The sequence below is a fragment of the Oncorhynchus nerka genome, linkage group LG15 (assembly GCF_034236695.1).
Source record: "Oncorhynchus nerka isolate Pitt River linkage group LG15, Oner_Uvic_2.0, whole genome shotgun sequence".
Classification (NCBI taxonomy): Eukaryota; Metazoa; Chordata; class Actinopteri; order Salmoniformes; family Salmonidae; genus Oncorhynchus; species Oncorhynchus nerka.
Window position 1 is genome coordinate 51,244,044 of NC_088410.1, and position 17,211 is coordinate 51,261,254.

The window sequence follows — 17,211 nt, forward strand, 5'->3', positions numbered from 1 at the left end:
ACTGGAAAGAATTGCCCATTTTGGCAATTAATATTTGACTGCTGATGTGGTTTGTGGTCAGAATTCCTATAAACTAGCGACTTGACAGCCTGCATACTTAACTGTGTTCGAACTGTGCTTATCCAAGCGTTGAGAGAAGCAATTGTGACTATGGCTCTTCATGGCTTAAGGGGAAGAGAGATTAAGAATGGGGCCAATTGATTCAGTTACACACACGAATACATGAATAAAATCATAGACACACCTGTTATGCAGTGTAAGTAAGTAGTGAACTACATGTAGTTCAACTAGTAATTTAACTCCATTGTGGAGCAGTTTGGTGGTAGTTTAACTAGTAAATTAAAATCTTGGTAGTGTTTTCTGTAGTTAAGTACTTATTTGCCGTGTAGCCAACTACTGTAACAATTTTTTTTTGAACCAAAATAAAATATGGGTGTATTATGCAAGAATGTCCTTTCTTTTCGGCATCATACTTACCTAATTTTCACTTGAAACAGTTTTTGTGTTTAATAAGCTAAATTACACAGTTAACATTGGACTACAGAGTGATCTGTCATTGCAATTTGTAAACTATATTTTTCTTAAGGGTAGCTTAACTTATTCCAGTGTGAAGTAATTGGTAGCTTGGGTAAACTATATTTTCAGAGTAGCTTCCCTAACAATGCCTCTACATTCCAATCGAAAATTACCTGCACCATCTCCACAGTCAAAACCGAGAGCTTTTTCCCTGTGGAAACGCTAGCCTGGAAGGCCCCAGTGTATCCTGCTGATCTAAAAACGTTGTGACTAGTTCTAGTGACATTTGTGCTGTTGTTCTTGGCACTGAGGCTCGGCGGCCGGCTCCTTCTGCAACAACTCTGATCCTAATTGTTGTTGAATATTCCTAATCAACGGAGAACAGTCCCTCCCTCCACTACCACCACACAGCCATGCAGCTGTGTGGTGGGCCTGTTTGACAGTCACAGTGAATAACTCAGGAGGGAAAAATAACACATTGGTCTGCTGCGAAAATAATAATAATAATGATCATACTCACTCGCCGAGGTTACCCCTTAGGTTGAGAGGCTATTTATACAGAAGTGATTATTGACTGCTCAAACTGTAATTTAACGAGTTCAGGGGAAGGGTGGTGGATGTCACAGCGGTTAACATTGCCATTTCTCATTCCCATTCGACTAGTTGGGATATTTTGAAAGAAGCAGCAAACATTGTGGAAGGTTGAGACAGATTGGAGGACAACTGCTGTGTGAGGAGTGGCGAGGCCTGCCTTCGGTTTGGCTGCTGCTTAGCTCCCTGCATATCATTTTCTGCACAGGGTATCTGTGCCCATTCATTTCAGTATCAGAACTGTCAGATCTTTCCACTTGAACATAGTGGAGGTTGGGCTGAGTGTGGAGACATGTTATGTGAAGCGGGCAGTTTGTCACCCCTCAAAGCTGCTCTGAGGGTGTTTACTATAACAGCTTAGCATTGATAGACACATTTTCTTACTTGCTGTACATTTCTGTACGGGCAAAGGATGGTCAAAGTCCTTATTCCACCCAACGACAAATCCTTAATTATTACCATTATAGGTCAAATGAACATACTTTATCAATAAGGATCGAAAGCTGTATTGAATGCTGTGAAAAGTCGATTTTATGGTGGTATAGATGGCGTGCGAATAACTCGTCCATTAACTTTATTAATGCGCATTTTGAAGCCGCTGTGCTCTATAATATGCAACTGTCCTCATTTTCCCAGGCATCCGGGTGTGAAACCTCTCTCCTTGGTCACCCCTGATGTGGATGCTGGGTAAGACAGGCACATCATGCATGCAGGCAGGAGGACTAACCCAGCATCTTCCTTATTACGAAAACATAGTGGCCCGTGTCTGGTTCTAATACTAAGTTCACGAGAGTTATCTGGCTCTAAGGTATGAAAAAAGCAATATGCATTGTAAAAGGGAGATTACATAAATGTGTAGACTAACTGCACATTAGGCCGAACTGAAATAAAGAGAGGTATCCACCTAGATTCAATAAGAATGCATACTGTATAGGCAAAGCCCATTGAGGGCTGCAGGGAAACCTCAGAAATAACCATTAAAGCCGTAAAAATAATCTCCATTTGCTACTAGAAAGCTATTTGAGTAATTATCTCTCCATTTAGTGCCTATGGTTACATTTTCTTATGGGCCCCAACTGAGATGTGTGAGTAGCTAACTTGATAGACAGAGTCTAATCTGACTAAAACCATTAAATCCTTAGACCCAGAAAAAGGAACAGATGCTTTTATAGAACTGTAATCAATTCACTAGACCAATTAATTCTTATTTTAGTTACAACAACAAAAAAGAGATTAAGACAACCGTTTTCATTTTTAATATCAAGCTATGATTTGATTTGAGCATCCTCTAAATCAGGGGTGTCAAACATATGGCCCGCGGGTAAAATAAAATAAGTATAATTTTTAACATATATTTACCTTATTTACTGAAATCAAATCGAAACTGTGTAGAAATGATAATGAACCAACATTCCAACAGAGTCTTAACTGTTTCCAGCTCGCTAATAATCAGCTAAGCTAGACAGTCAGGGAGCATTGACAATTCCTAAAACAATTTTGACAGCGAAGAAATAACACCACATTATTTATGCTGCCCCCGGTGAAGAATGAATTTGACACCCCTGCTCTAAGTAGTATGTTATTGTTAATAATATAGATTTAAGTTTGCCGATGACACAACGGTGGTAAGTCTGATCACTGATGACGATGAGACAACCTACAGTGAGGAAGTCAGAGAACTTGCAGTGTGGAAACGGAGGGCCGATTCACATCGATGAGACTGTAGTGGAACGGGTCAAGAGCTTTCACATCACGAAGGACCTATCATGGTCCAAACACACCAACACAGTCGTGAAGAGGGCATGACTTTTCCCCCTCAGGAGGCTGAAAAGATTGGGCAGGGCCCTCAGATCCTCACAGTTCCACAGCTGCACCATTGAGAGCATCTTGACTGGCTGCATCACCGCTTGGTATGGCAACAGCTTGGCATCCAACCGTAAGGCACTACAGAAGGTAGTGTGTACGGCCCAGTACAGTGAGGGAAAAAAGTATTTGATCCCCTGCTGATTTTGTACGTTTGCCAACGGACAAAGAAATGATCAGTCTATAATTTAAATGGTAGGTTTATTTGAACAGTGAGAGACAGAATAACAAAACAATCCAGAAAAACACATGTCATACATTGATTTGCATTTTAATGAGGGAAATAAGTATTTGACCCCTCTGCAAATCCTGACTTAGTACTTGGTGGCAAAACCCTTGTTGGCAATCAGAGGTCAGACGTTTCTTATAGTTGGCAACCAGGTTTGCACACATCTCAGGAGGGATTTTGTCCCACTCCTCTTTGCAGATCTTCTCCAAGTTATTAAGGTTTCGAGGCTGACGTTTGGCAACTGGAACCTTCAGCTCCCTCCACAGAGATTTTCTGTGGGATTAAGGTCTGGAGACTGGCTAGGCCACTCCAGGACCTTAATGTGCTTCTTCTTGAGCCACTCCTTTGTTGCCTTGGCCGTGTGTTTTGGGTCATTGTCATGCTGGAATACCCATCCATGACCCATTTTCAATGCACTGGCTGAGGGAAGGAGGTTCTCACCCAAGAGTTGACGGTACATAGCCCCGTCCATCGTCCCTTTGATGCGGTGAAGTTGTCCTGTCCCCTTAGCAGAAAAACACCCCCAAAGCATAATGTTTCCACCTCCATGTTTGACGGTGGGGATGGCTTTCTTGGGGTCATAGGCAGCATTCCTCCTCCTCCAAACACGGCGAGTTGAGTTGATGCGAAAGAGCTCCATTTTGGTCTCATCTGACCACAACACTTTCACTCAGTTGTCCTCTGAATCATTCAGATGTTCATTGGCAAACTTCAGAAGGGCATGTATACAGTGGGGAGAACAACAATACAGAAAATCACATTGTATGATTTTTAAGTAACTAATTTGCATTTTATTGCATGGCATAAGTATTTGATACATCAGAAAAGCAGAACTTAATATTTGGTACAGAAACCTTTGTTTGCAATTACAGAGATCATACGTTTTCCTGTAGTTCTTGACCAGGTTTGCACACACTGCAGCAGGGATTTTGGCCCACTCCTCCATACAGACTTTTTCCAGATCCTTCAGGTTTCGGAGCTGTCGCTGGAAATACTGACTTTCAGCTCCCTCCAAAGATTTTCTATTGGGTTCAGGTCTGGAGACTGGCTAGGCCACTCCAGGACCTTGCGATGCTTCTTACGGAGCCACTCCTTCGTTGCCCTGGCTGTGTGTTTCGGGTCGTTGTCATGCTGGAAAACCCAGCCACGACCCATCTTCCATGCTCTTACTGAGGGAAGGAGGTTGTTGGCCACGATCTTGTGATACATGGCCCCATCCATCCTCCCCTTAATACGGTGCAGTCGTCCTGTCCCCTTTGCAGAAAAGCATCCCCAAAGAATGATGTTTCCACCTCCATGTTTCACAGTTGGGATGGTGTTCTTGGGGTTGTACTCATCCTTCTTCTTCCTCCAAACACGGCGAGAGGAGTTTAGACCAAAAAGCTCTATTTTTGTCTCATCAGACCACATGACCTTCTCCCATTCCTCCTCTGGATCATCCAGATGGTCATTGGCAAACTTCAGACGGGCCTGGACATGCTCTAGCTTGAGCAGGGGGACCTTGCATGCACTGCAGGATTTTAATCCATGACGGCGTAGTGTGTTACTAATGGTTCTCTTAGAGACTGTGGCCCAGCTCTCTTCAGGTCATTGACCAGGTCCTGCTGTGTAGTTCTGGGCTGATCCCTCACCTTCATTGATGCCCCACGAGGTGAGATCTTGCATGGAGCCCCAGACCGAGGGTGATTGGAGGTCATCTTAAACTTCTTAAATGTTCTAATAATTGCGCCAACAGTTGTTGCCTTCTCACCAAGCTGCTTGCCTATTGTCCTGTAGCCCATCCCAGCCTTGTGCAGGTCTACAATTTTATCCCTGATGTCCTTATACAGCTCTCTGGTCTTGGCCATTGTGGAGATGTTGGAGTCTGTTTGATTGACTGTGTGGACAGGTGTCTTTTATACAGGTAAGGAGTTAAACAGGTGCAGTTAATACAGGTAATGAGTGGAGAACAGGAGGGCTTCTTAAAGAAAAACTAACAGGTCTGTGAGAGCCGGAATTCTTACTGGTTGGTAGGTGATCAAATACTTGTCATGCAATAAAATGCTAATTAATTACTTAAAAATCATACAATGTGATTTTCTGGATTTTTGTTTTAGATTCCGTCTCTCACAGTTGAAGTGTACCTATGATTAAAAAAAAGACCTCTACATGCTTTGTAAGTAGGAAAACCTGCAAAATCGGCAATGTATCAAATACTTGTTCTCCCCACTGTATGTGCTTTCTTGAGCAGGGGGAACTTGCGGGCGCTGCAGGATTTCAGTCCTTCACGGCATAGTGTGTTACCAAATGTTTTCTTGGTTACTATGGTCCCAGCTGCCTTGAGATCATTGACAATATCCTCCCATGTAGTTCTGGGCTGATTCCTCACCGTTCTCGTGATCATTGCAACTCCACGAGGTGAGATCGTGCATGGAGCCCCAGGCCAAGGGAGAGATTGACAGTTCTGTTGTCACCTTCTCACCAAGCTGCTTGGCGATGGTCTTGTAGCCCATTCCAGCCTTGTGTAGGTCTACAATCTTGTCCCTGACATCCTTGGAGAGCTCTTTGGTCTTGGCCATGGTGGAGAGTTTGGAATCTGATTGATTGATTGATTGCTTCTGTGGACATGTGTCTTTTATACAGGTAACAAACTGAGATTAGGAGCACTCCCTTTAAGAGTGTGCTCCTAATCTCAGCTCGTTACCTGTATAAAAGACACCTGGGAGCCAGAAATCTTTTTGATTGAGAGGGGGTCAAATACTTATTTCCCTCATTTACATTTACATTTAAGTCATTTAGCAGACGCTCTTATCCAGAGCGACTTACAAATTGGTGCATTCACCTTATGACATCCAGTGGAGCAGCCACTTTACAATAGTGCATCTAAATCTTTTAAGGGGGGGAGGGGTGAGAAGGATTACTTTATCCTATCCTAGGTATTCCTTAAAGAGGTGGGGTTTCAGGTGTCTCCGGAAGGTGGTGATTGACTCCGCTGTCCTGGCGTCGTGAGGGAGTTTGTTCCACCATTGGGGGGCCAGAGCAGCAACAGTTTTGACTGGGCTGAGCGGGAACTGTACTTCCTCAGTGGTAGGGAGGCGAGCAGGCCAGAGGTGGATGAACGCAGTGCCCTTGTTTGGGTGTAGGGCCTGATCAGAGCCTGGTGGTACTGAGGTGCCGTTCCCCTCACAGCTCCGTAGGCAAGCACCATGGTCTTGTCATTTAAATGCAAATCAATTTATAACATTTTTGACATGTGTTTTTCTGGATTTGTTGTTGTTCTTCTGTTTCTCACTGTTCAAATAAACCTACCATTACAATTATAGACTGATCATTTCTTTGTCAAACGTACAAAATTAGCAGGGGATCAAATACTTTTTTCCCTCACTGTGCATCACTGGGGCAGAGATCCCTGCCATTCAGGACCTCTATACCAAGCAGTGTCAGAGGAAGGCCATACAAATTGTCAAAAGCTCCAGCCACCTAAGTCATAGACTGTTCTCTCTGCTACCGCATGACAAGTGCTACCGGAGCTCCAAGTCTGTGACCAAAAGGTTCCTGAACAGCTTCTACCCCCAAGCCATTAGACTGCTGAACAGTTAATCAAATGGCTACCCGAACTACACTACATGACCAAAAGTATGTGGAAACTTGCTCGTCGAACATCTCATTCAAAAATCATGGGCATTAATATGGAGTTGGTGCCCCCATTGCTGCTATAACAGCCTCCACTCTTCTGAGAAGACTTTCCACTAGATGTTGGAACATTGCTGCGGGGACTTTCTTCCATTCAGCCACAAGAGCATTAGTGAGGTTAGGCACTGATGATTAGGCCTGGCTCGCAGTCTGCATTCCAATTCATCCCGAATGTGTTCGATGGAGGTCAGGGTTCTTCTGTGCAGGTCAGTCAAGGTTTTCTACACCAACAAACCATTTCTGTATTGAACTCACTTTGTGCACGGGGGTGTTGTCATGCTGAAACAAGAAAGGGCCTTCCCCAAACTGTAGCTACAAAGTGGGAATGACAGAATCGTCTAGAATGTCATTGTATGCTGTAGCGTTAAGATTTGCCCTCACTGGAATTAAGACCGAACCATGAAAAACAGCCCAGACCATTATTCCTCCTCAACCAAACTTTACATTTGGCACTATGAATTCGGGCAGGTAGTGTTCTACTGGCATCCAACAAACCCAGATTCGTCCGTCGGACTGCCAGATGGTGAAGCATGATTCATCACTTCAGAGAACGCGTTTTCACTGCTCCAGACTCCAATGGCGGCGAGCTTTACACCACTCCAGCTAAAGCTTGGCATTGGTGATCTTAGGCATGTGTGGCTGCTCGGCCATGGAAAACTATTTCATGAAGCTCCCTACGAACAGTTCTTGAGAGGACGTTGCTTCCAGAGGCAGATTGGAACTCGGTAGTGAGTGATGCAACTGAGGACAGATGATTTTTACGCGCCACGCATTTCAGCACTCAGCGGTCCCGTTCTTTGAGCTTGTGTGGCCTACCACTTCACTCTTGAGCCGTTATTGCTCTTAGACATTTACACTTCACAATAACATCACTTACAGTTGACTGGGGCAGCTCTAGCAGGGCGGAAATTTGACGAACTGACTTGTTGGAAAGTTGGCATCCTATGATGATGCCACGTTGAAAGTCACTGAGCTCTTCAGTAAGGCCATTCTACTGCCAATGTCTGTCAATGGAGATTGCATGGCTGTGTACTCGATTTTATACACCTGTCAGAAACGAGTGTGGTTGAAATAGTCGAATAAACTCATTTGAAGGGGTGTCCAACAGTGTTGTGTTCGAGACCAAGACCCAAGCAAATTGAGTCCAAGTCAAGGAGGGGAACAAGGGGGTCCTAGACTGAGTCAAGACCGATACCCGAATTCTTTTGTCAAATTAAGAGTTCAAAATGTCCAGTATTTCTGTGATAATGTCAGAACAACATATGGATTATTTAGACATTCAGAATATTGAAAAAATACATGCAGGGGGAAAATAGAGCCACTCTATAATTTATTATTAACCCAAACACAGTGGGGAACCATGGGTCCTTCTATGCCTTCAGAGAAGGGCTAAGGATTTATAAAATAATAATATAATAATGATCATTATATTATTTTTAATGATGTTCTGATTTAACATCTTCAGTTTTCAGGATTTCTCTTCGCTGGTCTCTGGGGAGATAAATCTAGCTAGCTAAGTCAGTCATTGGCTAGGCCATCAGAAGCTAGATAAAGTCATCTGTTGACTGTATTAGGGCAACATTTTGGAGTGACAGTGGAATCAACCAATCACATTTTGACTTAATGAGTGGGACAATTTTTGTTAGCTTCTAATTGGTTAGCTTCTCCCTTTTCAAGAATAACTTTCACCAAGAAGTTAAGTTTCAAATGATCATCACCTGGTATGTGAAACTCATTTATTGCAGCACGCTTGCTGTTGTTAGCCATCTCTTTGGAAGTAACTGTGTGTGAAACATTGTTTAATTTTTAAGTACAACTGACAACATTTTAGCAACACAAAATCTTATTAAAATCTGTTCATATACACCCCCACTTAAAACATTTCTGATAAGCAACCACTTAGATATGGTAATTTTCACATTTTCATAAATTCTTACAATGTTTTGGAATTAGACATACTAAGACATTTGTGAAAATTCTATATCAATATAGCGTGGGAAAGCTGCCGTGCATTTGGACAATTAATAGACACTGCAATAAAAACATCTGTCTTGTCCAGGTCCAGAGTCTACACAGACTGATGCGCTATAGCCAATCAGAGCAACAGTAGACCTTTATATACTGAACAGAAATATAAACACAAAATGCAAAAATGTATAACATTTTACAGTTACAGTTGATATGAGGAAATCTGTCAATTTAAATAAATAAATTAGGCTCTAATCTATGGATTTCACATACTGGGAATACAGATATGCATCTGTTGGTCACAGACACCAATAAAATGTAGGGGCTTGGATCAGAAAACCAGTCAATGGTGTGACCACCATTTGCCTCATGCAGCCCGACACATCTCCTTTACATTTACATCGAGTTGATCAGGCTGTTGATTAGGGCCTGTGGAATGTTTATCTCACTCCTCTTCAATGGCTGTGCAAAGTTGCTGGATATTGGCGGGAACTGGAACACGCTGTCGTACATGTTGATCCAGAGCACACAAACACGCTCAATGGGTGACATGTCTGGTGAGTATGGAGGCCATGGAAGAACTCAGACATTCTCAGCTTCCAGGAATTGTGTACAGACCCTTGCGAGATGGGTCCGTGAATTATCACGCTGAAACATGAGGTGATGGCGGCGGATGAATGGCATGATAACGGGCCTCAGGATCTCATCACGGTATCTCTGTGCACTCAAATTGCCAGCAATAAAATGCAATTTGGCCTCCAAGGTGGTGCAGTGGTCTAAGGCACTGCATTGCAGTACTAGCTGTGCCACTAGAGATTCTGGGTTCGAGTCCAGGCTCTGTCGCAGCCGGCTGCGACCGGGAGACCCATGTGGTCTAATTGGATTTCTGCAAATATGTAAACACCACGGGAGTCCTCTTACATTTTGGGAACTTTAGAGTTCTATTGATTAAACAACCATGAAAAGGTAGGCTCTCTTCTCCCTCAGTTGTGAGGCAGAGCAAGATAAGCTAAAATCTTATGAAGGAACATTAGATAAACCCTCTCAAACTTTCTCAACTAGTTGGCCGTCAAAATTGTATTGATAAAGGATGGGGAATTGTAGCCTCGTTGTCAATGCATGCTTGTCCCAACCAAGAACACAAGTGCCGAAAGTTGGCTGGCATGCTAGTTAGCTACTACAAGAGATCACAAGAGATCGAGAACACCTCACTCTGAGCTGGTTAGGCTGTTTAATGACATCTAGAGCATTGACTAACTGTTACCGTAAACTCACTGGGACGAGCAAGAGCAACACTAAGGGCTTAATTCAATCTGTATCGCTGAAGCTTTACAGATTGCACAATCAAAATGTTAAGGTCATTTCTGATTGAGCTGACTTATACAGCGTTTACTGTGAATGCGGTCTCTGCTAACATGGGAACAGTGCCTTTAAATTTCAATCATGTTGTAACCCCGAACTTCAGCGCTGCGGATTGAATCCAGCCCTTAGAGAGACAAGACAGAGGATACTCGTTATGAACTGGGAGTGAGCCCATTCATTTTCAGGCCCTTTTTAAAAATGCAATAAAGTAATGTGGCAGTGAAGGGAGACGTGATGATTACAAACTCGGACAGCTGATATGGGTTCTCTCAGGTGCTGTCACACATGCGTGCACGTGTCACATGCAAACACAGGTGTAAGCACACTATACCAGCCCTTTAAATACACACACACACACACACACACACACACACACACACACACACACACACACAGGATAGGATACACTATCACACGGATGTCCTGGGTACTACTGACCTGTATGGCTCACCAGTCAACAGTACAGTAGTGCGTTATCGTTACCTGACATGATACCAGCCCGACAGACAAAGACCTTGAATATAAGGTTCACTTGGGGTAAGATGCCGAATAAAAAGCCTTTGAGGTTTTCAGAGATGGGCTACAGTCACACACAATTGCAGTCCCCAAAGGGAGCATGTCATCCAATGCAGTGGGAAAACACTAAAGGGGAGTAAGGAAAAGGCTCAAACACACTCGTGTACCTACCACCTATCACAGCATGTACTTAGCTTATTAAAATTGTTTACTTAATGTTGACGTCACAGGACACTTGTCCATTGAACTCATAGAGAACAGAGACAGTATCTCAATGTCCAATATGACACCCGATTCCCTTTATAGTCCACTGGTGGGCTTGTGCCCATAGGTGACGTTGTTGACGATGATGTCTGGTGAGGACCTGCCTTATAACAGGCCTACAAGCCCTCAGTCCAGCCTCTCTCAGCCTATTGCGGACAGTCTGAGCACTGATGGAGGGATTGTGCGTTCCTGGTGTAACTCGGGCAATTGTTATTGCCATCCTGTACCTGTCCCGCAGGTATGATGTTTGGATGTACTGATCCTGTGCAGGTGTTGTTACACGTGGTCTGCCCCTGCGAGGAAGATCAGCTGTCCGTCCTGTCTCCCTGTAGCACTGTCTTAGGTGTCTCAGAGTGCGGGACATTGCAATTTATTGCCCTGGCCACATCTGCAGTTCTCATGCCTCCTTGCAGCATGCCTAAGGCATGTTCACGTAGATGAGCAGGGACCCTGGGTATCTTTCTTTTGGTGTTTTTCATAGTCAGTAGAAAGGCCTCTTTAGTGTCCTAAGTTTTCATAACTGTGACCTTAATTGCCTACCATCTGTAAGCTGTTAGGTTCTTAACGACCGTTCCACAGGTGCATGTTCATGGTTCATTGAACAAGCATGGGAAACAGCATTCAAACCCTTTGCAATGAAGATCTGTGAAGTTATTTGGATTTTTACGAATAATCTTTGAACGACAGGGTCTTGAAAAAGGACGTTTCTTTTTTTGCTGAGTTTAGTACGCTTCTGTCTATTTGAGCTGGTCAGTATGTGTTGGTAATCCTGTCTAACGTAGCTTTTTTATGTATCGCGTATTAAAACTGCATAAGTGTTTCCCTCCACTTTCTGGAGGACCGAGTTCAATGGAATTCGAGTGTGATAGCTAAGGAGATGGAGAAAACTCCTGTCTCCGGATTACATATTCAAAAGAAGGGAAACATGACATCCGTGACAGGAGACGCGTCCATCTATCATGTATATGGGTAAGAAAGTTGTTTCATTTCTAGTTAAAGTGTACTGCTTGCTAGCTAACGTTACGTGTATGATCTTATTATTTGTATCTCAGAGCCATTTGCTTGGCTAACTAACATTGAACCTGGTTGGTTAGCTCACTGCAGAATCATGCAGGGTAGTAACCTCATGAGTTGTGATTATGGTTCACTGTTTAGCTAGTTAGCTAGATTATTTCAGATTATTTCACTTATAATTCACTGTATCACAATTCCAGTGGATCAGAAGTTTACATACACTAAGAAAATGATGTCATGGCTTTTGATAGGCTAATTGACATCATTTGAGTCAATTGGAGGTGTACCTATGGATGTATCTCAAGGCCTACCTTCAAACATAGTGCCTCTTTGCTTGACATCATGGGAAAATCAAAAGAAATCAGCCAAGACCTCCACAAGTTTGGTTCATCTTTGGGAGCAATTTCCAAACGCCTGAAGGTACCACGTTCATCTGTACAAACAATAATACGCAAGTATAAACACCATGGGACCACGCAGCCGTCACACCACTCAGGAAGGAGACGCGTTCTGTCTCCTAGAGATGAACGTACTTTGGTGCGAAAAGTGCAAATCAATCCCAGAACATCAGCAAAGGACCATGTGAAGATGCTGGAGGAAACAGGTACAAAGGTATCTATATCCACAGTAAAATTTGTCCTATATCGACATAACCTGAATGGCCGCTCAGCAAGGAAGAAGCCACTGCTCCAAAACTGCCATAAAAAAGCCAGACTACGGTTTGCAACTGCACATGGGGACAAAGACTGTACTGGTCTGATGAAACAAAAATAGAGCTGATTGGCCATAATGACCATCGTTATGTTTGGAGGAAAAAGGGGGAGGGTTGCAAGCCGAAGAACACCATCCTAACCGTGAAGCACGGGGTGGCAGCATCATGCTGTGGGGGTGCTTTGCTGCAGGATGGACTGGTGCACTTCACAAAATAGATGGCATGATGAGGCAGGAAAATTATGTGGATATATTGAAGCAACATCTCAAGACATCAGTCAGGAAGTTAAAGCTTCCTCGCAAATGGATCTTCCAAATGAACAATGACTCCAAGCATACTTCCAAATTTGTGGCAAAATGGCTTAAGGACAACAAAGTCAAGATATCGGAGTGGCCATCACAAAGCCCTGACCTCAATCCTATAGAAAAGGATTTGTGGGCAGAACTGAAAAGGCTTGTGCGAGCAAGGAGGCCTACAAACCTGACTCAGTTACACCAGCTCTGTCAGGAGGAATGGGACAAAATTTGAACAACTTATTGTGGGAAGCTTGTGGAAGGCTACCCGAAACAACATTTGACACAAGATAAACAATGTAAAGGCAATGCTACCAAATACCAATTGAGTGTATGTAAACTTCTGACCCACTGGGAAGGTGATGAAATAAATCATTCTCTCTACTATTATTCTGACATTTCACATTCTTAAAATAAAGTGGTGATCTTAACTGACCTAAAACTGGGATTTTCTTTTACTACGATTGAATGTCAGGAATTGTGAAAAACTGATTGTTAGTGTATTTGGCTATGGTGCATGTAAACTTCCGACTTCAACTGTAGCTATTTTAAATAATGGCCTTTACAGGTGTGCTTAAAACTTCTTATGGCTGCAGGGGCAGTATTGAGTAGCTTGGATGAAAGGTGCCCAGAGTAAACGGCCTGCTCCTCAGTCTCAGTTGCTAATATATGCATATTATTATTAGTAGTAGTAGTATTGGATAGAAAACACTCTGAAGTTTCTCAAACTGTTTGAATGATGTCTGAGTATAACAGAACTCACATGGCAGACAACAACCTGAGAAGAAATCTGAACAGGAAGTGAAATCCAAACAGAAATCTGAGGTTGGTCGATTTTCAACCCAGGCCCTATTGAATTCACATTGAGATATGGATGAAGTTGCACTTCCTAGGGCTTCCACTAATGTCAACCGTCTTTAGAAACTTGAATGAGGCTTCTACTGTGTTGTTGGCCTGAATAAGAGCTGACTGAGTCAGGTTACTGGCAGAGAGCCATTTCCTGGTCACGTGCATTCCACATGATATTGACCTGCGTTCCATTGCTTCTCTAGAAAGAAAGGAATTCTCCGGTTGGAACTTTATTGAAGATTTATGATAACAACACCCTAAAGATTGATTCTATACTTAGTTTGAAATGTTTCTTCGACCTGTAATATAACTTAATAAAGTTTTTGTCCAACGTTCGGCTGGACAAGCACGAGCGTTTGGATATGTGTACCTAACGAAAATAGCTACTTGGACATAAATAATGGACATTATCGAACATATCAAGCATTTATTGTGGAACTAGGATTCCTGGGAGTGCATTCTATTGAAGATCATCAAAGGTAAGGGAATATTTATAATGTGATTTCTGGTTTCTGTTGACTCCAACATGGCGGAAAATTGAATTTATTAGCGCCTTCTCAGCGTTTGCATTAAGGAGAGGTATATCTATAATTCCATGTGTATAACTTGTATTATCATCTACATTTATGATGAGTATTTCTGTTGAATCGATGTGGCTATGCAAAATCACTGGATGTTTTTGGAACTAGTGAACGTAACGCGCCAATGTAAACTCAATTTTTTTAAATATAAATATGAACTTTATCAAACAAAACATACATGTATTGAGGTCTGCACAACGCATCACCGGGGGCAAACTACCTGCCCTCCAGGACACCTACACCACCCGATGTTACAGGAAGGCCATAAAGATCATCAAGGACATCAACCACCCGAACCACTGCCTGTTCACCCCGCTATCATCCAGAAGGCGAGGTCAGTACAGGTGCATCAAAGCTGGGACCGAGAGACTGAAAAACAGCTTCTATCTCAAGGCCATCAGACTGTTAAACAGCCACCACTAACATTGAGTGGCTGCTGCCAACACACTCACTCAACTCCAGCCACTTTCATAATGGGAATTGATGCAAAATATATCACTAGCCACTTTAAACAATGCTACTTAATATAATGTTTACATACACTACATTACTCATCTCATATGTATGGCGTGGCGGAGATCTTTGTGGGCTATACTTGGCCTTGTCTCATGATGGTAAGTTGATGGTTGAAGATATCACTCTAGTGATATGGGGGCTGTGCTTTGGCAAAGTGGGTGGGGTTATATCCTTCCTGTTTGGCCCTGTCCGGGGGTGTCCTCGGATGGGGCCACAGTGTCTCCTGACCCCTCCTGTCTCAGCCTCCAGTATTTATGCTGCAGTAGTTTATGTGTCGGGGGGCTAGGGTCAGTTTGTTATATCTGGAGTACTTCTCCTGTCCTATCCGGTGTCCTGTGTGAATTTAAGTATGCTCTCTCTAATTCTCCCTTTCTTTCTCTCTCTCGGAGGACCTGAGCCCTAGGACCATGCCTCAGGACTACCTGACATGATGACACCTTGCTGTCCCCAGTCCACCTGGCCGTGCTGCTGCTCCAGTTTCAACTGTTCTGCCTGTGATTATTATTATTTGACCATGCTGGTCATTTATGAACATTTGAACATCTTGGCCATGTTCTGTTATAATCTCCATCCGGCACAGCCAGAAGAGGACTGGCCACCCCACATAGCCTGGTTCCTCTCTAGGTTTCTTCCTAGGTTTTGGCCTTTTCTATGGAGTTTTTCCTAGCCACCGTGCTTCTACACCTGCATTGCTTACTGTTTGGGGTTTTAGGCTGAGTTTCTGTACAGCACTTTGAGATATCAGCTGATGTACGAAAGGCTATATAAATACATTTGATTTGATGTATATACTGTACCCTATATAATCTACTGCATCTTTATGTCATACATGAATCACTAGCCACTTTAAACTATGCCACTTTGTTTACATACCCTACATTACTCATGTCATATGTGTATACTGTACTCGATACAATCTACTGCATCTTGCCTATGCCGTTCTGTACCATCACTCATTCATATATCTTTATGTACATATTGTTTATCCCTTTAGTAGTTTTGGAATTGTTAGGTTAGATTACTCGTTGGTTATTACTGCATTGTCGGAACTAGAAGCACAAGCATTTCGCTACACTCGCATTAACATCTGCTAACCATGTGTATGTGACAAATACATTTGATTTGATTTGATAACCTTGTCCTCTGATAGGCTAGGTGAAAGTTTCACCTGTCAAATCGTCTCAGATCTCCACAATTGCGTAAAGTGTAGGCTCTTGGGGCCGATTTGGGATTGGGCAAGGGAGTTAAATCTATGGAGTTATCCACAAATGTGGGAGGGGCCTAATATTTTCCAGCATGCCTTGTTGATTTGTTTAATTGTTTGTTTCATTGTGTGTTTTCACATGTACATTGATTGTTTTTGATCTTATGCTACACACAGATCAGAAACATGCATTTTTCTAAACTAATCCGATCTGTAAGTGGTTGTATTTATAGCAACCATTGGTAAGATTGTTGTTCCAGTTTACATGCTGTAGGTAGTCTTCATGTGTACGCCATTTCATCTTTACTTTGACAGGCATTCTGATTGCAAGTTGTAAATTATATAAAAGAGCTGGATATCTTCCTGCAAGTTGGCTTCCAAAAATTTCAAACCACCTTAACGTGAAATATTCAAATAAACTTGTACATCCTTATAACTCTAATTAACTAAACTGAAAGATAAATGTTCTCTGCTTGATTGTTAATTCACAATAAAAAAGTTTACAATGACAAGGGAGTTCATTAAAAACAACACTGAAAATAGTAAAATGGCAATTGGAGTTCAATTTAAGCAACTCTGAGAGTTGGATATTTACTCCATTTAGTTTTGTTTTAACGCCAAAAATATCAACACCATGACCCCAGTGTAGTTTTAACATAAAATGGGGGTGCCCAGTCTAAGTATTGCCACCAGTCATACGACAGGACCATATAGAACATTCAAATTATTTTCAAAAGGCTAGTCCTTATAGCTGGTATAACCTACATGTTTACATTGTAACAAATGTTATATTTCAATGGCGAACATGTATAAAGATGGCAGAGCACAGATACTGTATAATGTCATTGTTTTACCACCGAGTCTTTAAACTATGGGGCGCGACATGGTTCAATGCACCAATAAATTAGCACAATATACTTTTAAAAATTGCTGCTGTCTTGGAGCTAGAATAGGCATCATGCTAATGCCGATACAAAGAAAGAGTAACATAGAGAAATATGGCAAACGAGGCATTTGTGATAAGTGCATGAGGCAGCCATCTTCATGCACTTCCTCCATTG

General features: G+C 42.6%; 1 protein-coding gene across 1 annotated transcript in view; it reads right to left on the bottom strand.

Annotated features, from left to right (window-relative positions):
* Window positions 1–17,211, bottom strand: part of raly (RALY heterogeneous nuclear ribonucleoprotein) — a 158,032-nt gene that overhangs the window by 137,601 nt on the left and 3,220 nt on the right. The gene's annotated exons all lie outside the window — the stretch shown is intronic.